This window comes from Dermacentor albipictus, chromosome 2 (assembly GCF_038994185.2).
Source record: "Dermacentor albipictus isolate Rhodes 1998 colony chromosome 2, USDA_Dalb.pri_finalv2, whole genome shotgun sequence".
In the NCBI taxonomy this organism is placed as follows: Eukaryota; Metazoa; Arthropoda; class Arachnida; order Ixodida; family Ixodidae; genus Dermacentor; species Dermacentor albipictus.
This window is the reverse complement of record NC_091822.1, coordinates 156,199,030-156,224,073: the sequence shown is the minus strand read 5'-3', so window position 1 is coordinate 156,224,073 and position 25,044 is coordinate 156,199,030. Positions and strand designations below refer to the sequence as shown.

General features: G+C 50.1%; 1 protein-coding gene across 1 annotated transcript in view; it reads right to left on the bottom strand.

The window, feature by feature from the left end:
* The window catches only part of LOC135915513 (collagen alpha-1(XXVI) chain-like), a 51,729-nt gene extending 29,707 nt beyond the window's left edge, over positions 1 to 22,022 (bottom strand). The window contains exon 1 of the mRNA XM_065448627.1: positions 21,830 to 22,022. The gene's annotated coding sequence lies outside the window, so the exon portion shown is untranslated. The remainder of the gene's footprint in view (positions 1 to 21,829) is intronic.
* Between the last annotated feature and the right edge of the window lie 3,022 nt (positions 22,023 to 25,044).

The following is a 25,044-nucleotide window of genomic DNA, read 5'->3' as shown; positions in this document are numbered from 1 at the left end:
GCATAAGACTGCAGTGCTCGAAATAAACATTTCGATTCCACTGTAGGCCATGCATTTCTTTGATTATCGATATCCAACATGAGGCGAGAAAGGACTCTGCCAACACATTTGCCGCAAAGTGCGTCGAGTAAGGCAACGAATGCTTCGTGTGAAAAAAAAGACATTCCGCAGATCCCAGGCTCTGTGGGAATACATTTGCACGTAGCTGGCTATCCAGCTCCATTTGGGTTTCTTCAAAGGGTTACCAGATGAACCAACGGGCTTGCGTAAAGCAACACAAGCAGTTATGTTTGAAGCGAGCCTGTGTTGACGACAGAAGCAAGATGATGAATACGATGACGGTATAACAGCCACGACATTAAGAAAGTGTTTTCTTTCTTTTAACTCCGGAACGAAACGGTAAAACCTGTGCGATACCTAAGGCGGTGCAGTGTCTCGCAGCGTCTTCGAAGCCTTCTGCTACGAGGAAAAAGGACTCGGGAATGTGGGCCGATCCCGAAGGCGAGGGCGCAGATTAACACAACCTCCCGAAACATTAGCGGCGACGAGGCGAGAACGGCACGCACTGGCACGCTGCCGGTTCGTGACGCGAGAAATTAAAGTCTGGTGGCCGAATGGGAGCTAGCGCGCACACGGGGGCTCTAGCTTGTGCTATGCGGGACAGGAGCTATACGTCGCAGTCGGGTCAAAAAAGTGTAGTACACTCGAACGCCTCTGCAGGCGAAGTGCCTTGGGGCTCCGGAATACTTCGCTATGCAGGTCTCTTCGTTGTACATGTCGCGCGCCGCACAGAAGAACGTGGAATGAGTCATTCATTCGTCATAGACGTCATTCCGTTCCAGTGACGTTCGCTGTAGAGGTGTTCGATCGTCATCCAACTTCGTTCATGAGTTTCTATTTCCAATGGAGCCGAATGACTTACGCGCAAGCCTAAACGTTATGGCTCAAGACTACCGCAGTCACTCTGGCTATCCTTCTAGGGTTCTGAAAGACACTTCTTCGTTGTCTGACCAACGAGAAAATCTGAGCACTCGTAGCGAACCGCTTCAGCAGCAGCAAAAGACCTTTAGCTCAACATCTTCTATATGCAAGGCCTAAAGGAGCAAGAACGCGATCTTGGACATCTCATTTGGCGAGAATGCGCTTATCTCAGTGCCGAGAAAGAGAAAGCTCGGTGCTCCTCCACTCTCAAGAAGGATTACCAGCGAACCTCTTATGTTGGCCCCTTAATGGCGAACTGCTGCTCCACCGCGGGTCGGCCCGGCATTGCACGATGTTCGGGATCGGAGCACGTATGGAGAATGCTTAACGCCTGCTTCACCTCCGCCGCGGTTCGGGCCGGTATTGCACTATTTTCGGGATCGGCCCACGTTTAAGGAGTTATGCAAATACGCAATCTCGTAACTTACGTCGTTAACTTGACGAAGGACTTAATAAGGCCCTGTGTAGCGAGAGAGAAGCTTCTGGTACAGGCCACCCCGACGTCATGCTGACCGAAGGAGCAACCGAGCACCTGACGCGAACTTAACATCGCGATGGCACCGGTGATAACGCTCTTTTTGTATATACTGCGAGGCTAACAAACGTGACCGGGCGACTTGATGTGCCACCTGAGCGCGATTGATGACTTCACGAGCCTACTCAGTTCCAGCACGCGGCAGAGAACGGAGGATGGTGTCAAACGGCAATGTGGGGTCGCGACCATACAAAAGATAAAAGGGTAAATATCCTGCGGTGACATGTCAGGATGAGTTATACGCGAACATCACATAGGCAGCGTAGCATCCCTGTCGCGGTAATCGTTGGAGGCGTACATCGACAGCATCTCTGCGATTGTTCGGTCGAGACGTTCCGTAAGACCATTCGTTTGTGGGTGGCAGGAGGTGGACTGCTTGTGCTCAGTAGCACAAGAGCGGAGGAGGTCTTCGACAACTCGGGACAAGAACCAGCAGCAGCAGTCTGTAAATAACTGTCGAGCTGCACCGTGGTGGAGAACGACGTCGTGGAGGAGAAAATCGGCGACGTCTGTTGCGCACTTAGTCGGCAACTCCTTTGTTATCGTGTAGCGTGTCGAGAATTCAATAGAGACGGCGATCAACTTATTCCCTAGTCGTCGTCGGAATAGGGACAAGTACACACGAAAGAAAGGTTCAGAGAGAACGTCAATTGGGTGGATTCATCCAACAGGTTGCAGGGCAGGTTTCTTTAGCACTTACACAATTCGCAAGCTGCGACATGACGACGCACACAGCAGCACAGACCCGGCCAGAAGACCCGGCGTCGTACGCGGTCGTATGTACACAAAACGCTAGGGTGTCCCGCCGTCGGTGCAGCGTGAATTTGTTCGAGAGCGATGGATAACAGATGGCGAAAAAGGACAAGGAGCAACTCGGAGCCATCAGGGTTGACATTGCGGCGGTAGAGGATGCAGTCATGCAGCGAGAACGTGCGGCACGTGCCGTCAATGCTGCCAGATTGCACCCCGGCGACGATGAACTGTAAGGCTTCGTCGCGTTGTTGTTCAGCGCGCATGTCGGACAAGTCAGTAAAAGCCATCACGCAGGTCACCGGACCATGCGCAGCAGGGTCAGGGGGATCCACGGGGTGATGAGAGAGGCAGTCAGCGTCCTCCCGCTTTACCGCGAAGCCTCTGCCTGTCGAAACAGACAACGGGACGTCTTTCGACATTCTTGTGTTACTTGCCCTATATACTCAGCACATGGAAGCGCAGAATTGTCGTTTAAGCACGCGAACGTTCACGGTGACCCAGCACGGGAGTATTTTAAAGAGAGCGCCAGATAATAAATGCCCAAGAGCGGAAGACGCGCGCTCCACCGCGGTGGAGGTGAAGCAGGCGTTAAGAGCTCCCCATACGTGCGCCGATCCCAATGATAGTGCAGTGCCGGGCAGACCCGCGGCGGAGGTGCAACTCGCCATTTGTCCATTTTACTTCTCGATGCGTGCTTAATCCTGAAAGCGTCCTTGTTGTGTATAATTAAACTGGTAATAAATAATATAAAGAAAACGTGATCGCGGAATAATCGTTACAGCATAAGACTGCTGTGCTCGAAATAAACAGTCCGATTCCATTGTAGGCCATGCATTTCTTTTGATTATCGATATGGAAAATGAGGCGAGAAATGACTCTGCCAACATATCTGCCGCAAAGTGCGTCGAGTAAGGCAAAGAATGCTTCGAATAAAAAAAAAAAAACATTCTGCGGACCCCACGCTCTGTGGCAATACCTTTGCACGTAGCTGGCTATCCATCTCCATTTGGGTTTCTACAAAGGGTTACCAGATGAACCAAGGGGTTTGTGTAAAGCAACACAAGCAGTTATGTTTGAAACGGTCCCCTGTTCAAGACAGAAGCAACACGATAAATACGATGACGGTTCAACGGCGGCGACCTTACGACAGTGTTTTCTTTTCTTAACTCCAGAACGAAATGGTACACACTGTGCGATCCCTAAGGCGGTGCGGTGTCTCGCAGCGTCTTCGCAGCCTTCTGCTACGAGGAAAAGGGACTCGGCAATGTGGGCCGATACGAAAGGCGAGGGTGCAGATTAACACAACGCACCAAAGCGTTAGCGGCGACGAGGCGAGAATGGCACACACTGGCACGCTCCCCGTTCGTGACGCGAGGAATTAAAGTCTGGTGGCCGAATGGAAGCTAGCGCGCACACAAGCGCTCTAGCTCGTCTTATGTGCGAAAGGAGGTACGCGTGGCACTGGTGTCAAAGAAGCGTAATACAGTCGAATGCCGTTATAAACGAAGTGCCTTGGGGCTCCGAAATCCTCCTGTATACAGGTCTCTTCGTTGTACATGTCGGCCCACCGCACAGCTCACAGAAGAACTTGGCCTGACTCATTCTCTCGTCATAGAGGTGCTCGACTGTAGTAGACGGGCGAACGGCTTGAACGTCAAGATGACAAGGAAATTTATTCACCCGTAGGAACGCTTACAACTGTGGTAGCAACGAAAAGTACAATATGAGGTACATCACATGTAATACATTACACTTGATGTAAACAAAACAGATTAACAAATGAAATAATAAATGGTGTCTGCTTGACACTGGCTTTGCCACACATAACAACAACAACAACAAAACTCATTACCACATCCACGCAAAAGCATTATTGTCGGCCTCGAATTTATGAAAGGTACTCGGGGCACATACAGACACAGTCTGAACTGGGGAAACCGAATTGAGCATTATTCTGGCTGTAGAAAGACTTTGCCTCGGGAGACGGTTATGTACCGCGTAGACCAGCGGCGAAGAAACTCGACTTCACCGAGTTTGAACAACTCTTCAAGATGCGCTTAGCAGCAGTTCTACCGCCAATGGAGCCGAATTAAAAGTACGTAAACCTACACGTTATGAGTCAAAACCGCGAAAGTCACTCCGGCTATCTTTCTAGGCTTCTGAAAAATACTTCTTTACTCTCTGACTAACGAGAAAATCTTAGCAGTCTTCGTAAACCACTTCGGTAGCAGCGAAAGGCCTTTAACTCAATATCTCCTAGGCAAAGCCCTAAAAGAGCACGAACATCGCGTCCAAGATTGTACGTGGCGAGAATGCGCTTTTTGAGGGCCGAAAAATAAAGCTCAGTGCCGTTCAATTCTGTGAAGGATGATGACCGGCGAAGCTGTGCATGTGGGCCCTTTAATGGCGAACTGCACCTCCTTCTCGGGTCGGCACAGCATTGCACTATCTTCGGGATAGGCGCACGTACGGGGAGTGCTTAACGCCTGCTTCACCTGCGGCGCGGTTCGGGCCGGCAATGCGTTATTTTCGGCATATCGGCCCACGTATATGAGGAGTTTTGATGCGACCCTGGGGGAACTGGCCCTTAACAGGTCCACTGTAATCCGCTGTAAATTTGGTTCCGTATTTGCGTTTCATAATTAATTAATTACCGACGACGAGGAACGTGGGAGCAGAGACACGAGTGCGGTTGCGCCGAGGGGCGCCAAGGAGCCAGCTGCGGACCAAGATGGCGACTCTAGAGTCAAGCGTGGTTATGATAGTTTTGTGTTGACACACGGGCACGATCCTGGGGGAGCTAGCACTTAAAGGGAAGCTGAAGAGTCTGTCGAATTCAATAAGACGCTCATATACGGATGCGGGAACCTTATAAACCATGTCGGTAAAATTTGGGTTTTTTTTTTCAATTAGGAGCGACGTAATCGTCGGTTGAAATTGCGCTGTAGCTCCGCCCCCCTTTGAGTGAGCGAGCGGAGCGGAGACCGGAAACCGCGGTGTTGTGACGTCAACTCTGCTTCGTTCCTTCGCAGCGTCCGCGACCGTGCCTGACCGCGCTTGTTTCTGCGTGCGTGCCATCGTGTATCTGCTTCGATCGACCCTGCATTCCTTTGTTGGTGCGTCTGCGTGTATGTAGAGTGGTAGTCAACGTGCGTGGTAGTCAACGTGAGTGGTAATCAACGTGAGTGGTAGTCAACGTGAGTGGTAGTCAACAGATGAAGGTCGCTACACGTACCGCATGAACCGGGAAGCTTTTCGCGCGTTTATACCGTCTTTGTAGATTGCCGACAGCTTTGGACAGCGCACAAATGCCGACGATCGCATCCCCGCTTACGTTCCACGAGGAGGCATGCAGGAACACAACACTACAGTTGTTTGACCGGAAACTAGCTCACTAGATCACCGAAAGATCGCCGAGATCACTAGATCGCTTTGGAAAAAACACACTCACTAAAGAGCATTTCCAACACGAGGAGATCACAAGGCTTTGCTTTCGTTCGCGTCTAAAGCACTGCTCGCACCAGCATCGTTTGCTTCTTCGAGAGGCCGGCTCTTCGCAATCGGCTCGTACATGTAGGGAGTAACGCCGAACTCCTCAGAAAGACGCAGTCTCTCTAAATTTTCCATTACCGTCTCAGAAAACAGCACCAAACTACCTGGCACCGCGCTTCATGTGTAGCGGCAGCGGTCGGCAGCGGCAGAGTTGACGTCACGACGCAGAGTTGACGTCACAGGCAGAAACGAGACGCACGAGCTGGGCGTGTCCGCTGCTGCACTTTTCGTCAAAATAAAATATATTTGCGCTTTCTTTCGCTCAATTTGGATACGATATTCGAATTCGGAGGGTTGAAAACCATTATGTACAGATGTTCACTCATTTTTTCTGGAAAACCTTTCAGCTTCCCTTTAACAACTTCGCTGTAAAAAACACCACGTCGACGACGACCCTCATTTGCAAAAACAAAAAAAAATCGCTCTACGTGACTGTCACCATGTAGATGTGAGGTGGTTGTTGTGATACATGCAGTGAGCCAAGTTGACGTCGACAAGGGTTCATCGAAAATGGCCACATTCCCGTTGGCCCTCGGGGCACACGACAAGTGACACATACCCAGGGGCCCCGTTGTTATATCCACCTAGGTATTTTTGACTGCGTGATCTTCGGTACCGGCGCCATGACAATCCGCGTAAGCGGCTGCACACCGATTACGGAAAACGGGGTTGAACTCGACAGAAATGCTTCGGAAGAAATAAATAAATAAGCAATATCGTTACGGGAATGCTGGGAGTACAGAAATACTGCATTTACAATATACATGCAAGATGAGTCCGAGTAGTTAGGATGGCTGACCACCAACAACACGCAGCAGCCAGCGTCTCGCGATCTTCTGCTTCCTCTCCCTTCTTTCATCCTATACCGTAACAGGACCCCCGGGTGGTGAAGCGCCGTCTCGGCGCAGGGCATAGGGGAAGAATTGCAAGCGACGTATGTCTTCAGCCGCGAAACGTACGCAGCGCTAACAGGCCTCGGATTTGAGGATGCATCAAACTGTAGCGGCGAAATCTCGTAACTTACGTCGTTAACTTGACGTAGGATTTCATAAGGCACTGCGGAGCGAGAGAGAAGCTTCTGGGAGAGGCCAACCCGACGACATGCTGACCGAAGGAGCAACCGAGCACCTGGCGCGAATTTAACATCGCGATGGCACCGGTCATAACGCTCTTTTTGTATACGCTGCGAGGCTAATCTACGCGACCGGGCGATTTGACGTGCCATCTGAGCGCGATCGATGTCTTCACGAGCTTACTCAGTTCCAGCCCGTGGCAGAGAAGGGAGGATGGTGTCAAACGGCAATGTGGGATCGCGACCACACAAAAGATAAAAGGGTGAATATCGTGCGGTGTCATGTCGAGGCGAGTTATACGCGAACGTTACGCTGACTAGCGTGGCGCCCCAGTCGCGATGATCATTGGAGGCGCACATCGACAGCATCTCTCTGATTGTTCGGTTAAGTAGTTCGCTAAGACCCTTCGCTTGTAGGTGGCAGGAGGCGAATGGCTTGTGCTCAGTGGCACAAGAGCGGAGGAGGTCATCGACAACTCGGGACAAGAAACAGCGGCAGCAGTCTGTAAATAACTGTCGAGCTGCACCGTGGTGGAGAACGACGTCGTGGAGGAGAAAATCGGCGACGTCTGTTGCGCACCTAGTCGGCAGCTCCTTTGTTATCGCGTAGCGTGTCGAGTATTCAATAGAGACGGCGATCCACATATTCCCTCTAGTCGTCGTCGGAAAAGGGACAAGTACACACGAAAGAAAGGTTCAGAGAGAACTTCAATTGGGTGGATTCATACAACAGGTGGCAGGGCAGCTTTCTTTAGCACTTACACAATTCGCAAACTGCGACATGACGACGCACAGAGCGGTAGAGACCCGGCCAGAAGAACCGGCGTCGCACGCGGTCGTATGTACACGAAACGCCAAGGTGTCCCGCCGTCGGTGCAGCGTGAATTTGTTCGGGAGCGGTGGTGCGCCGCCGCGACGAGACGCGCGGCGACGCGCGGCAACTCGTGCATCGTTTGGGTGCGCGCCCTCTTCCTCCGTCGGACGCGACGCGACGTCGAGTCAGCGCGGCGTGTGCGGACGCATTAGAACGCGTACGTCTGGTTGAGCCTTTAAGGCTCAACCAGACGTACTTACCAACTTAACCAACTTAAACTTACCAAACAACCAACTTAAAGGCGCCGTTGGAACGCCGTTGGAACGCTGGCGAGAGCTTGGGCGGACAAGGAATGCACCCCCCATCACCCACCCGCCCAGAATAACACATTTCACCAAAAGGACTCTATAATGCTTTCACATTTCCGCAACTACGCAGTCTTAAGTGTCTCTGCCGATTTTTCTTCCCTTCTTTTATGCGAAGCATATTACTAGAGCTCAACCCAGCTACTCAAGGCCTAGGCGCGGCGGTGTCGCCTTCAATACCACGTGACACCGTGACGTCACGACAGAGGAGAAACGGGGCTCCAACTCGCTCCGTCGCTCGCGTCGTCGCCCCCCGCATCGGACGCGGTGAGCGTCGAGCAACGCAGCGTTCGGCGCGACAACGATTTATTCATGAAGTGCAACGCCGCAGACACCGACACCGACAACACCGGCTTTTCTGCGACACGACCTCCTTAACGCTGTCGCGTTAAAATAAAGGCTAGTATGCTTCGCATCCTGGGCGTAACCTTAGCTAAGCAACAGCCATTTTTACCTCCCTCTATGCGTTGTTGAGCCGCGGTCTAGTTGCGAGCGTATACATTGGAGCGGTCGTATCACGAACGCGAACGTCTAAGCTATCCAATCTCACAGGGTACAATTAGAACTACTGTATATGCTACCAAGGGTAGCATATTTGGTAGCATATACAAGAACTCCACGGACAATGCCCTAGTGCATATGCTGCGGTCTTATAGGCACGCCAACGGGCAGCCATATTTGGCTGAGAGAAAAAATTCGCACTCCGATCGTGTCGCCAGGGGCACCTGAGCGACTTGAGAGCAACTTCGTAATTCAAGGAGATGCCCACAGTCGTGGCGTTTTGCAATATCAGCGCTTATGTGACGACGAGCAGCTGGTCGTACAGAAGCTGGAACAGTTAACTCGGTGATTTCGTTTTGCAACACCAACGACAATAATGAACGACCCTAACGAACAGCGCGAACTGACGAGAACTTGAGGAGTACGCACGCATCAAATTGAAACGGGCGCGCAAAACGCATAATCAGTCGCAATAAACTACTGCTGTACCGGTTGTTTCATGCGTTAGCCGCACTCACATCTAGTGGTCAGCAAGTCGGAGAGATTTCCTCGTATTGTCGTCACTGGGCGCAATTGGGTGTCAGGTCGGGTCTCACAGCGGTGCTCAAATGGGTATACCCAGAGGCAGCTCTGTCTCGGGAGCTCCTATCGGACAACGCGAGAAAGTGTAAGTGCTTTATGTCGACAGGAAGTGCACTGAGTTTCGTGCCACACGTTGTATTCAAAAGAGAAAAAAATCTGCAGGCTATAGGAAGTAGAGTTTTTTTATATTTGCGCCATCATTTTTGCCTAAAGATCGATATTGCCGAATACGGCAAAATCGTCTAAAGGTATGAACAATGCGCAAGCGTAAAAAAAAAGAAAGCCGTTATCACGCTTCCGTAAACTACCTCTACTAGGACATAAACCGGAATTTAAAAAAAGATCGTATCATAAAGTGCGTTTAAATATGTCTCCACTAATCAGTCAGTAGGACGTTTGCGAAACCCTTGTAAACGTTCGAAATTTTCCACGTAGCCTGTAATCTCTACACGTGCATCACGGATTATCTAACAAATCGAGCTTTCCGGAACTGCAATATTTGTTTTACAAATCCATGCGAATCCATAAACTTTGTGTTCCATTTTCGTTTCCCATGTTCGCTGATATTCGCCGATTCTCGTGAAAGCTATCTCAAGCCGCTATCTCAAGTCGACAGGTGATAGCGACCGTTTATAGACTAGATGCGCTCCTTCAAATGGGTTAGAAGCTCTGCTCTCTCTCTCTCTCTCTATCTCTCTCTCTCTCTCTCTCTCTCTTCCTATGTCCTCTCCCACAGTGCAGGGCAGCAAACCACACGTCCGTCTGGCCATCCTTCCAGCCTTTCATATCTGTGATTTCCCTCTCGTAAAATCTATGAGTCCATAATTCCCAGTTTTTATTCACGCTGTCCCCAGAATTCCGGTGTCCTATCATAAATGCGACAAACTTCATTCAAATGGGCTGACTGCATGGTAGTCCAATGAGAGCGTTTCTGCGTTTCGCATGTACTCGAATCACTGAAATCAAAGTTGACCCATGCATAGGTAACGCGTCCTCGTAAGTCCACTTATGCAAATACTTTTTGCAGCTATGTAAATGCATACGCTGACGGCGCGCCACCTTGATGTCCACGTGCTGAACAGTCTGCAACGTCATGGATTTCGATAGCGCCTGCTCCAGAATAGATAACAGTTGTGCCGCTAAGCAATGATTACGTTGCATTCTAAGGTAGCCAGAAGACAGCAGTAACTCTATAGAGTGAGCTTCGCGAGTTTTCAAGCGTTCTGCGCGCGATAGTGTCCTCGAAAACAGGCGAACGTACTGTGAAACCCATGACGTCACAGTGACGTCCCTATGGCGCCGTGGTTTGGGCTCGAAGCCCACCCCGCCTGAGTGGACTCGTTGCTGTTCCATAGTTGGCAGTGGTTCTTCTTGGAAGAAATGGCACAAAAGAAGGCGACATGTCAGACTAAAGACGACTGGACGAGTACGTTTACCATTATTTACTAAGTTGCTGGTGACACTCGTCCTGTTCTCTAGTCTTATGCGTCGTGTTTGTCCGAGATTGTCGAGAAAGACAATAACGGGATCTGGATATATTTGCCGGGCGAAACGTCTGACGCCAGGTGATCAGGGCGAAAGATTAAACAGAAATAAGTACAAGCAAACAATTAATTGCCTGTTTTTTTTTTCTTCGGCGTCCAAATTTACAAAGCTTTAGTTCGTCAGTCCCATATGCCATTGGCCTGCAGTCTGCGATAATGCTGCCTCAAACATCATGACTGGCATTTTCTCTTAGTGAACAGCAGAGGGCACAGGGAAGGGCAAGCATCCGGGCTACACTGTAAAATAATTTACACCCTAAAAAGTGAAAAAGGGTGTAAATGTGTCTAACTCACACCCTTAGGTTGTCCGTTATGTTGATAACCCCCTAAGGGTGTCAGTTATAGACACATTCGCACCCCTTTTCACTTTTTAGGGTGTAAATTATTTTACAGTGTACGCTCCTCGGTCGCGCACGCGAGATGGAACCGTGTTCGCCGACTCACCTTCACACGCTTTCACACGCACATACAGCATACGGCGACGGTTTTATCGCCCTTGGACATTATACGGAACATCACGCCGACGTCGACGGCAGAAATGCGTATCGAAAGTCCACGTAATAGCTATCGCAATAAAGCATTAATGCCCAGTTGAACGCCGGCCAGGGCTTGCGAGGACAAGGAAAGCGCCGGGAAAAAAAAGAAAAAAATTAAATTATGAGGTATTGCGTGCCAAAACCACTTTCTGATTATGAGGCACGCCGTGGTGGAGGGCTCCGGAAATTTCGACCACCTGGGGATCTTTAACGTGCCCCTAAATCTAAGTACACGGGTGTTTTCGCATTTCGCCCCCACCGAAATGCGGCCGCCGTGGCCGGGATTCGATCCCGCGACCTCGTGCTCGGCAGCCTAACACCATAGCCACTGAGCAACCACGGCGGGTCGGGAAAAAAAGAACACTTAATCAAAGGTACTATAATAATTTAGCATTCCAACACGTAAGCAGCCTTAAGCGTCTCGGCCGAATTTTGATGCCTGGAGGCAGAAACGATTGAGCAGATGTCTACTAAGTGGTGGAATGCTGTTTTCCTTTGGCATGAGCTTCCAGCGTACGATTACAAAAAAAAAGGAAAGAAACTCCCGCTTTACCTTGAAGCCTATGCCTGTCGAAACAGACAACGGGACGTCTTTCGGCATTATTACGTTACTTGCCCTACACAGCGTATGGAAACGTAAAATTGTCGTTTAAGCACGCGGACTTTCACGGTGATCCAACACGGGAGCATTTTAGACAGAGCGCCAGAAAATGAATGCAGAGCGGAAGAGGCGTTGGCGCATATTGGAACGGTTGCCGTGCGTCGGGGAATTGACCACGTTCAAAGAATTTACAATAATACATGACCGGGGTAGTTGGAGAAGTATGGGAGAGGCTTTTGCCCTGCAGTGGGGGTAACCAGGCTGATGATGATAAAGAATTTTCACTTCGTGTCGCCACCCGACCAACAGCTGACGTTTTGTGAAACATGACATTTGCCCATTTTACTTCTTGAAGCGTGCTTAATCCTAAAAACGTCCTTGTTATGTATAATTAAACTGGTAGTAAATAAAAGAAAGAAAACGTGATCGTGGCCTAATCGTTAGAGCATAAGACTGAAGTGCTCGAAATAAACAGTTCTATTCCATTGTAGGCCATGCATTTCTTTGATTATCGATATCCAACACGAGGCGAGAAAGGACTCTGCCAACACATTTGCCGCAAAGTGCGTCGAGTAAGGCAGCGAATGCTTCGCGTTAAAAAAAGACATTCGGCAGATCCCAGGCTCTGTGGGAATACATTTGCACGTAGCCGGCTATCCATCTCCATTTGGGTTTCTGCAAAGGATTACCAGATGAACCAACGGGCTTGCGTAAAGCAACACAAGCAGTTATCTTTGAAGCGAGCCTGTGTTGACGACAGAAGCAAGACGATTAACACAATTACAGTGCAACGGCGGCGACATTAAGAAAGTGTTTTCTTTTATTAACTCCGGAACGGTTCAACCGGTGCGATCCCGAAGGCGGTGCAGTGTCTCGCAGCGTCTTCGCAGCCTTCTGCTACGAGGAAAAGGGACTCGGCAATGTGGGCCGATCCCGAAGGCGAGGGTGCAGATTAACACAACGCCCCAAAGCGTTAGCGGCGACGAGGCGAGAACGGCACACACTGACACGCTCCCCGTTCGTGACGCGAGTCTGGTGGCCGAATGGAAGCTAGCGCGCACACAGGGGCTCTAGCTCGTGCTATGGGGGACAGGAAGCTATACGTGGCAGTCGGGTCAAAGAAGTGTAATACACTCGAACGCCTCTGCAGGCGAAGTGCCTTGGGGCTCCGGAATACTTCGCTATGCAGGTCTCTTCGTTGTACATGTCGCGCGCCGCACAGAAGAACGTGGAATGAGTCATTCATTCGTCATAGACGTCATTCCGTTCTAGTGGCGTTCGCTGTAGAGGTGTTCGATCGTCATCCAACTTCGTTCATGAGTTTCTATTTCCAATGGAGCCGAATGACTTACGCGCAAGCCTAAACGTTATGGCTCAAGACTACCACAGTCACTCTGGCCATCCTTCTAGGGTACTGAAAGACACTTCTTCATTGTCTGACCAACGAGAAAATCTGAGCGCTCGTAGCGAACCGCTTCAGCAGCAGCAAAAGACTTTTAGCTCAACATCTTCTATATGCAAGCCCTAAAGGAGCAAGAACGCGATCTTGGACATCTCATTTGGCGAGAATGCGCTTATCTCAGTGCCGAGAAAGAGAAAGCTCAGTGCTCTTCCACTCTTACCAAGGATTACCAGCGAACCTCTTATGTTGGCCCCTTAATGGCGAACTGCTGCTCCACCGCGGGTCGGCCCGGCATAGCACGATGTTCGGGATCAGCGCACGTATGGAGAATGCTTAACGCCTGCTTCACCTCCGCCGCGGGTCGGGCCGGTATTGCACTATTTTCGGGATCGGCCCACGTATGAGGAGTTTTGTGTTCACACGCACGCGAGCCTGGGGGAACTCGCCTTCAACAGGTCCACTGTAATTCGCTGTAAAATAGGTTCCGTACTTGCGGTTCGAAATTAATTAATTAATCATTTATTATTTATGTGTTAATCACGGTGACGAACGCGGGAGCAGTGGCACGTGCGCGGCTGTGGAATTAAGAACGAGCCAGCTGTGGAAGAAGCTGTGGTGATGATAGCTTTATGTTAACACACGGGCACGATCCTGGTGGAGCTAGCACTTAACAACTTCGCTGTAAAAAACACAGCGTCGAAGACGACCCTCATTTGCAAGAAGAAATCGCATTACGAGAATGTCACCATGTAGATGTGAGGTGGTTGTTGTGATGCTTGCAGTGAGCCTAGTTGACGTCAAAAACGGTTCATTGAAAATTGCCACATTGCCGTTACCCCTCGGGGCACACGCCAAGTGACACGTGCCCAGTGGCCCCGTTGTTATATCCACCCACGTCTTTTTGACTGCGTGACCTTTGGTACAAGCGCCACGACAATACGCGGAAGCGGCTGCACACCGATTAAGGAAAACTGGGTTGAACTCGACAAAACTGCTTCGCAAGACATAAATAAATAAACAATATCGTTACAGGGATGTTGGGAGTATAGAAAGACTGTATTTGCAATATCTATACAAGATGAATGAGAGTAGCTAAGATGGCGGACCACCGACAACACGCATCAGCCAGCATCTCGCGATCTTCTGCTTCCTCTCCCTTCTTTCATCATATACCGTAACAGGACCCCTGGGTGGTGAAGTGCCGTCTCGGCGCATGGTAGGCGAAGAATTGCGAGCGTAGTATGGCTTCAGCGGCGAACCGTCCCCAACGTCAACAAGCGTCAGACTTGAGCATGCATCAAATTGTAGCGGCGAAATCTCGTAACTTACGTCGTTAACTTGACGAAGGACTTAATAAGGCCCTGTGTAGCGAGAGAGAAGCTTCTGGTACGGGCCAACCCGACGACATGCTGACCGAAGGAGCAACCGAGCACCTGGCGCGAACTTAACATCGTGATGGCACCGGTGATAACGCTCTTTTTGTATACGCTGCGAGGCTAACAAACGTGACCGGGCGACTTGATGTGCCACCTGAGCGCGATTGATGACTTCACGAGCCTACTCAGTTCCAGCACGCGGCAGAGAACGGAGGATGGTGTCAAACGGCAATGTGGGGTCGCGAACATACAAAAGATAAAAGGGTGAATATCCTGCGGTGACATGTCTGGATGAGTTATACGCGAACGTCACATAGGCAGCGTAGCGTCCCTGTCGCGGTAATCGTTGGAGGCGTACATCGACAGCATCTCTGCGATTGTTCGGTCGAGACGTTCCGTAAGACCATTCGTTTGTGGGTGGCAGGAGGTGGACAGCTTGTGCTCAGTAGCACAAGAGCGGAGGAGGTCTTCGAGAACTCGAGACAAGAGCGAGCGACTGCGGTCTGTAAGTAACTGTCGAGGTGCACCGTGGTCGACAATGACGTCGTGGAGGAGAAAATCGGCGACGTCTGTTGCGCACTTAGTCGGCAACTCCTTTGTTATCGTGTACCGTGTCGAGAATTCAATAGAGACGGCGATCAAAGGAACCTTTAATTAGGTGGATTCATCCAACAGGTTGCAGGGCAGGTTTCTTTAGCACTTACACAATTCGCAAGCTGCGACATGACGACGCACAGAGCGGTAGAGACCCGGCCAGAAGACCCGGCGTCGTACGCGGTCGTATGTACACAAAACGCTAAGGTGTCCCGCCGTCGGTGCAGCGTGAATTTGTTCGAGAGCGATGGATAACAGATGGCGAGGAAGGACAAGGAGCAACTCGGAGCCATCAGGGTTGACATTGCGGCGGTAGGGGATGCAGTCATGCAGCGAGAACGTGCGGCACGTGCCGTCAGTGCTGCCAGATTGCACCCCGGCGATGATGAACTGTAAGGCTTCGTCGCGTTGTTGTTCAGCGCGCATGTCGGACAAGTCAGTAAAAGCCATCACGCAGGTCACCGGACCATGCGCAAAAGGATCAGGGGGATCCACGGGGTGATGAGAGAGGCAGTCAGCGTCCTCCCGCTTTACCGCGAAGCCTCTGCCTGTCGAAACAGACAACGACCCAACACGGGAGTATTTTAAAGAGAGCACCAGATAATAAATGCCCAAGAGCGGAAGACGCGCGCTGAACCGCGGCAGAGGTGAAGCAGGCGTTAAGAGCTCCCCGTACGTGCGCCGATCCCGATAATAGTGCAATGCCGGGCCGACCCGCGGCGGTGGTGCAACTCGCCATTTGTCCATTTTATTTCTCGATGCGTGCTTAATCCTGAAAGCGTCCTTGTTGTGTATAATTAAACTGGTAATAAATAATATAAAGAAAACGTGATCGCGGCCTAATCGTTACAGCATAAGACTGCTGTGCTCTAAGTAAACAGTCCGATTCCATTGTAGGCCATGCATTTCTTTTGATTACCGATATGGAAAATGAGGCGAGAAAGGACTCTGCCAACACATTTGCCGCAAAGTGCGTCGAGTAAGGCAAAGAATGCTTCGCGTTAAAAAAAAAACATTCTGCAGACCCCACGCTCTGTGGGAATACTTTTGCACGTAGCTGGCTGTCCAGCTCCATTTGGGTTTCTTCAAAGGGTTACCAGATGAACCAACGGGCTTGTCTAAAGCAACACAAGCGGTTATGTTTGAAGCGAGCCTGTGTTCAAGACAGAAGCAAGACGATGAATACGATGACGGTTTAACGGCGGCGACCTTACGACAGTGTTTTCTTTTCTTAACTCCAGAACGAAACGGTTCAACCTGTGCGATACCTAAGGCGGTGCAGTGTCTCGCAGCGTCTTCGCAGCCTTCTGCTACGAGGAAAATGGACTCGGCAATGTGGGCCGATACGAAAGGCGAGGGTGGAGATTAACACAACGCCCCAAAGCGTTAGCGGCGACGAGGCGAGAATGGCACACACTGAGACGCTCCCCGTTCGGGAGGCGAGGAATTAAAGTCCCTAATTCTGGTGGCCGAATGGAAGCTAGCGCGCACACAAGCGCTCTAGCTCGTCTTATGTGGCGAAGGAGGTACGCGTGGCACTGGTGCCAAAGAATTGTAATACAGTCGAACGCCTATATAAGCGATGTGCTTTGGGGCTCCGAAATCCTCCTCTGTACAGGTCTCTTCGTTGTACATGTCGGCCCACCGCACAGCTCACAGAAGAACTTGGACTGACTCATTCTCTCGTCATAGAGGTGCTCGACCGCAGTAGACGGGCGAACGGCTTGAACGTCAAGATTGACAAGGAAATTTATTCACCCGTAGGCACGCTTACAACTGTGGTAAAAACGAAAAGTACAATATGAGGTACATCACATGTAATACATCACACTTGATGTAAACAAAACAGATTAACAAATAAAATAATAAATGGTGTCTGCTTGACACCATTTCTTTCTCTATGTTGACACTGGCTTTGCCACACACAACAACAACAACAAAACTCATTACCGCATCCACGCAAAAGCATTATTGTCGGCCTCGAATTTATGAAAGGAACTCGGGCAACCGAATTGAGCATTATTCTGCCTGTAGAAAGACTTTGCCTAGATTCACAAGGAAATTTATTCACCCGTAGGCACACTTACAACTGTGGTAGGAACGAAGTCGATGCGCGTGACAGTATACGGAAATCCAATGGAGCCGCATTAAGAGTACGCAAACCTAAACGTTATGAGTCAAAACCGCAGCAGTCACTCCGGCTATCTTTCTAGGCTTCTGAAAAATACTTCTTACTGTCTGACTAACGAGAAAATCTTAGCAGTCTTCGCAAACCACTTCGGCAGCAGCGACGGCCTTTAACTCAATATCTCCTATAGGCAAAGCCCGAAAAGAGCGCGAACATCGCGTTGAAGGTTATACGTGGCGAGAATGCGCTTTTCGAGAGCCGAAAAATCAAGCTCAGTGCCGTTCAATTCTGTGAAGGATGATGACAGGCGAAGCTGTGCATGTGGGCCACTTAATGGCGAACTGCGCCTCCATCTCGGGTCGGCACAGCATTGCACTATTATCGGGATCGGCGCACGTGTGGGGAGTGCTTAACGCCTGCATCACCTGCGGCGCGGTTCGGGCCGGCAATGCGTTGTTTTCGATATATCGGCCCACGTATGAGGAGTTTTGACGCGACCCTGGGGGAACTGGCCCTTAACAGGTCCACTGAAATCCGCTGTAAATTTGGTTCCGTATTTGCGTTTCGTAATTAATTAATTAATTACTGACGACGACGAACGCGGGAGCAGTGACACGAGTGCGGTTGCGCCGAGGGGCGCCAAGGAGCCAGCTGTGGAACAAGACGGCGACTCTATAGTCAAGCGTGGTTATGATAGTTTTGTGTTGACACACGGGCACGATCCTGGGGGTGCTAGCCTTCAACAGCGTCGCTGTAAAAAACACCACGTCGACGACGACCCTCATTTGCAAAAAAAAAAAAAAAATCGCTCTACGTGACTGTCACCATGTAGATGTGAGGTGGTTGTTGTGATACATGCAGTGAGCCAAGTTGACGTCGACAAGGGTTCATTGAAAATGGCCACATTCCCGTTGGCCCTCGGGGCACACGCCAAGTGACACATACCCAGTGGCTCCGCTGGTATATCCACCTAGGTATTTTTGACTGCGTGATCTTCGGTACCGGCGCCACGACAATGCGCGTAAGCGGCTGCACACCGATTACGGAAAACTGGGTTGACCTCGACAAAAATTCTTCTCAAGAAATAAATAAGTAAACAATATCGTTACGGGGATGTTGGAAGTAAAGAAAGACTGTATTTACAATATATACACAAGATGAGTCCGAGTAGTTAAGATGGCGGACCACCAACAACACGCAGCAGCCAGCGTCTCGCGATCTTCTGCTTCCACTCCCTTCTTTCACCCTATACCGTAACAGGACCCCCGTGTGGAGAAGCGCCGTCTCGGCGCACGGCATAGGCGAAGAATTGCGAGCGATGTATGGCTTCAGCCGCGAAGCCTACACAACGCAAACAGGCCTCGGATTTGAGGATGCATCAAATTGTAGCGGCGAAATCTCGGAACTTACGTCGTTAACTTGACGTAGGATTTCATAAGGCACTGCGTAGCGAGAGAGATGCTTCTGGTAGAGGCCAACCCGACGACATGCTGACCGAAGGAGCAACCGAGTACCAGGCGCGAATTGAACATCGCGATGGCACCGGTCATAACGCTCTTTTTGTATACGCTGCGAGGCTAATCTACGCGACCGGGCGACTTGATGTGCCATCTGAGCGCGATCGATGTCTTCACGAGCGTACTCAGTTCCAGCCCGTGGCAGAGAAGGGAAGATGGTGTCAAACGGCAATGTGGGATCGCGACCACACAAAAGATAAAAGGGTGAATATCCTGCGGCGTCATGTCGGGACGAGTTATACGCGAACGTCACGCTGACCAGCGTGGCGCCCCAGTCGCGGTGATCGTTGGAGGCGCACATCGACAGCATCTCTCTGATTGTTCGGTTAAGTAGTTCGCTAAGACCCTTCGTTTGTAGGTGGTAGGAGGCGAATGGCTTGTGCTCAGTGGCACAAGAGCGGAGGAGGTCATCGACAACTCGGGAAAAGAACGAGCGGCAGCAGTCTGTCAATAACTGTCGAGCTGCACCGTGGCGGAGAATGACGTCGTGGAGGAGAAAATCGGCGACGTCTGTTGCGCAACTAGTCGGCAAACATCTTTGTTATCGTGTAGCGTGTCGAGTATTCAATAGAGACGGCGATCCCCTTATTCCCTCTAGTCGTCGTCGGAAAAGGGCCAAGCAGGTCAAGGCCTACGCGAAAGAACGGTTCAGAGGGAAGTTATATTGGGTGAATTCATCCAACAGGTGGCAGGGGAGGTTTCATTAGCACTTACACAATTCGCAAGCTGCGACATGACAACGCACAGAGCGGTGGATACCCGGCTATTAGAATCGGTGTCGTGTACGCGGTCGTGTGTACACAGAACTCTAAGGTGTGCCACCGTCGGTGCATCGTCAAGTTGTTCGAGAGCGACGGATCGCAAACGACGAGGAAGGACAACTAGCAACTCGGGCCATCGGGGTTGATATTTAGGCGGTAGAGGATGCAGTCATGCAGCGAGAACATGCGGTACGTGCCGCCAGTGCTGCCAGATTGCACTCCGGCGATGATGGGCTATAAGGATGCGTCGCGTTGTTGCTCAGCGCGCATGTCGGTCATGTCAGTAACAGCCGTCACACAGGTCACCGGATCATGCGCAACAGGGTCAGGGGGATCAACGGCGTGACGAGAGAGTCAGCCAGCGTCCTTGTGGAGGCGTCCAGTCTTGTGATGGAGTCTAAATGAAGATTCCTGGAGCCGCAAAGCTCAGCGACCAAGCCGTCCTGTCGGGTCCCGGAGGGAAGACAGCCAGCAAAGTGCGTGGTGCTCTGCAACGACCGAGAACCTGTGGCCGCACAAATATGGCCGGAACTTGGCGACAGCCCAAACTAAAGCCAAGCACTTTCGCTTGGCGATGGAGTAACTCCTCTCGCTCATACCCAACGTCACTACACCCGTCGATCTTGTCACAAGACTCGCGTTGGCACGACATATACGTGCACGCGCGATTGTGCACGGCCAAACGCGGTTTGAGCGCCGGGCTGCTTCTGCGATGGGACGCCCAGCAGGTTTGGTCTCCTCCCCTGTAAGCACGCCTTCCCCGACCGACTCTCCACGGCGGCTTGCGCGTTTCTTGCCGATTCAGAAAGTGGGCCCAGTGAGGGCTCCACCGCGTACGTCGCACATTCCCCCTCTATGCATTGTTGAGCCGCAGTCTAGTTGCGCGCGCACGTTGGAGCGGTCGTATCACGAACGCGAACGTCTAAGCTATACAATCTAACTGCGGACAATTAGAGCTACTGTATGTAGTACCAAAGGTAGCATATTTGGCGGCATATACGGGAACTCTACGGACAATGCCCTGGTGCATATGCTGCGGTCCGACAGGCACACCAAAGCGCCGCCATGTTTGGCTGAGAAAAACAAAATCCCGCTCCGATCGTGTCGTCGTCAGAGGCACGTGAGAGACTTGAGGGCAACTACGTAATTCAAGGAGATGCCCACAGTCGTGGCGTTTTGCTGAGCGCTTATGTGCCGACGAACAGCTGGTTATACAGAAGCTAGAACAGTTAACTCGGTGATTTCGTTTTGCATAACGAACGACCCTAATGAACGAGCCTAATGTAATCAGCGCAACCTGACGAGAATGCGAGGAGAACGCGCGCATGAAATCGAAACGGGCGCGCAAAACGCATAGTCCGTCGTAATAAACGATAGCTGTCTTAATCGTTTCGTCCGTTAGCCGCACTCACGTGTAGTCGTCAGCATGACGGAGCGCTTTCCTCGTATTGTCGTCACTGGGCGCGATTGTGTGTCTGAGCGCGTCTCAGAGCGGTGCTCAAATGAGCATACTCAGAGGCAGCTCTGTCTCGGGAGCTCCTATCGGAGTACGCGAGAAAGGATAAATACTTTATCTCGGCAGGAAGTGCACTGAATTTGGTGTCACATGTTGGATTCAAAAGAAAAAGAAATCTGAAGACTGTATAGGAAGAGGGTTTTTTTTTTTTCGCCATTCTTTTGGCTAAAGACATTGCAGAAAACGGCAAAATCGTTTAAAGATATAAATTTTGCGCAAGTTCACAATGAAACAAAAAGGCGTTACCACACTTCTGTAAACTGCCTCTACTAAGACATAAAGCGGAATTAAAAGAAAGATTGTTTCATAAAGCGCTCCTAAATATGTCACTACACAGTGAGTGCACTCTTAAAGTTACACCCTTTGGGTCGTATCTTGCCACGCAACAATATTCGTAATCTGTCTTGCCCGCATTTCCTTTCTGTGATGTTACTAGCACGGTACACTTGAAAAATTTACACCCCTTTGTGACTTATCTTGTCCCACAACGATAATCCTCATCTGTCTTGCCCGCGTTTCCTTTCTTTAACGCTGCGAGCCCGGTACTTTCCAGTCACGAACGGCATGCGCGTTATCAGTGTGACGCATCATTCTCGACGGGAAAGTTCGCGTTTATCGCGTTTATCCGTTACAGCATATAGCGTCAATTTAAAAGCAGGGTAGAAGCGTTCGTGACATTGCTCAAAAGTTTGAACTTACGTTGTTGTTTCTTTTTTAACCCTTGCTGCAGACCCTGGAGTAGCAGTTCCCGATACGGTGCTTCCCAGGACGTCTCGGCGAAACGTGAAAGGGTGGATCGCTCACCGACGTCGTCAGCTGCCGCCGCGACGCCGAAGATGGAAGGCCAGCGAGCGGCGAAGATGGGGGGGTCGCTCGTCGGCGACCCACTTTAATCGGCCTCATCGCAGCCGACACGTGTTCCTCGTGTGACGCTGTGCAGAGACGCGACGAGTCATCCGCGCCGCCGGAACCTTGAAGCGTCGCGGATGCGCCCTCGGAAGCTGGGAAGCCCTTGTGTACTCGGCGAACCGTCTCGGAAGGCCCGACGAATGGGCTTCTCACTTTCTTGGCCGCCGTCTGCTACGTTCGCGCAGCAGACGACCGACCACCGCCTCCCCTATGCACCAGAAGAGTAAAGCCCGAAGCTCCACAAATGCCGTCTGCATGTCCGTCTGTCTCTCTATACATGTTTCCGGTCGCTTGATATAGTCATACATCTCCGTGACCAGCCGTGCCCGCAATGTGGCGAGAACGTTGATATAGAATGTGGCCGGACTATTTCACCAGCTGTCCCTAGCCACAATTACGAAATTTCCCACCGATAACAAAAATACGGCGAATCGAGGTCCTTTTCTGCCGCCTTCGGATAGGTCATACGTATGGCACGCACTCTTATCTCTTGACCGGTAGCGAACCTCCCATATGCTGTAGATGTGGCAAGACACTAACCGTCCTCCATGTCTTGCTGGAGTGTAGAGAAATGGAAACTGAAAGGAAAAAACACTTTCCTCTAGCCTACCGACAAAACATTCCTTTTCATCCTGCAATGTTGCTTGGTGCTGACCCATTTTTTCATAGAAAGTCAGTTTTTAACTTTCTGGAAGATGTTAATTCATTACAAGTTATAGGCCGAAGAGATTCGTAGCACAGCATCTTACCAGACGCTGCTGCTGCGATAGTAGCAATTTGTAGAGCACGTGCCTACAGGCCCTTGCACTTAAGGGCCTCTTGAGGCAATAGTGCTATTGGCATTTACATATTTTATTCCATCCCTCCATGAGAACATATCTTTTAAATTCATAGTACACCTTAAAAGTCACTGTGACAATTTTAATAGATATATATTAATTTTACTATTGTTTTAAGGCCCCTATACAGCCAGGTTCCATTATTATAGCCAACCACGATGCCATTGATCATTACTTGCATCACTGAATCCATTAAAACATTGCCTGGCGCTCTTTGGCCATGAGTGGCCCTTGCGCCATAAAACCCCACATATCATCATCATCACCAACATTCTTCGAGTGTCGAGTTTACATACGTCTTTTACTAACCCACTAAAGTGGTACTCCCGAGGCATCGATTTGTGCGCTCGAAAGAATTGAGACGATTACTCGGACACCTTTGGCATCATGCAATCATTCACTGCGAAAAGAGAATAACGGCACAACTATGAGACGAATCTGTCTACGCGAGGAAAACTGCGACGATGATGATGGCCCGATTATCTGATGGCAGTCGGAAGCCATTGTAAATGTGCATTATAAAATGGCACACTATAGACTCACGTTAAGTGTCAGGAATATCACAGATAAGTGCAAACGCACAAATGGCACAAGAGATAAAAGTGCGTATTAAAATTACCCATTATAAATATTACAAACACTACAGTTGTAAACAGCACAATACAGTAGAGATGTAGATACAGAAATTAAAATACTTACAGTGTACATAAATGCAAAGCGCCTACGTGCAGTGACTGTTTTTACCAGGCGTACTCCGTCTTTCTCTGCAAGATCTGTTACCTCCAAAAACTCCTTTAAGAGCTGTGGGAGCATGTTTTCGAAGGCTGTTTGTTAGCCACGGTCCCAACAGCTTCCTTACAGGCTCACTGGCTCACTTTTTGGGCAGCGATCTCGGACACGTATCTTTGTTTTAAAGTTATTCCTCTCGCAGACAATGCGATATTTGGAACCGTAAGTACTCGTGGTAGATACGTGGCATCCATCTTCCAACATTCATGAGTACTTGTTAATCAAAGAAGAGCCAGAGTCCCTAACTTTTGATTTTGAAACATAATTACCAATTACCGTTAAATAAAGGTTGCCTCCTTGCGCATAACTCATAATAGAGAATTTATTTGCCAGTAATACTTAACGTTTGTCTCCCACGTCACGTTTTGCAGGCACCAAGTTGGCGGTCAGCGAGATATGCATCGGTTTTAAAGCTGACAGCGCGGTGCTGCAACACAGCCTGCGTGAAGCCGTCACCAAGTACAGCCAGCAAACAGACCGCTAGTACGAGTACTTCTTGCAAAGCGCGCCGGAACTCGCTGGTTATACAGCTTCGCAGTCTTTAGTACGTAATTTGCTCCGATTGTCATATATCTGCGAGAGTCATTCTTTCTAATTTTTTATTTATTTTTCATTTGTCGGTGGTGTACTTCAGACACTGTAATAGACGACTCTAAGGGGACCAGCATTAGCATTTCTTTTTAATGCTTACCTTTCATCGCTATATCGTTGTCGTTGTTGCTACGTTCAAGGGGGATGTGGGTACGTGCCTGTTTAATCGCGGAGGAATAAAGAAAGACTAGCGAAGAGTGTCACGTGACACCTTTGAAGCCTAGTGATCAAAATATACATATAAAGGAAGGAGCTCGTGTAGGAAGAGGCCTTGGACACGTGATAGGCAAGCGGTAATTTCTAGACGGCCAGCGCGCGGAGGGTATGAGAAACATATAAGCGAAGGGTGGCTGGCGACGGCCGGTGTTCGCAAGGGCATCATTAAGATCTACCACGAGCCAAACAATGGCTTGAGAGGTCCGGCGACCACAGAGGGCTTACCTCCCGAGAGCCAACGCGTGGATAAGCCCCGAAGGAGAGGAGCAGTGACGTCAGAGCTCGCGGCTTCTCGAGGTTACGAAAGCGCGCCTCCGAGCGGAGGAAAGCGAAGAGATAACCACACGCGACAGTGCTTGAAGTTGTAGATCTTAGGAAATACTAGAACGTACCCACTCTAGATGGTTGGCTAAATGTATTGGGCTATTTCTTCTTCTTTCTGTTTACATTTTTTCTCCTCGGTGGTTGTCGTTTCTTTTCTTTCATGTCTTAAGGCGAAAGCTTTAGATCTCTGTTTCAAGGTCGCGTTGTGAGGTACAGAAAATCAAAGCTCTCGTGCCACTGCTTACG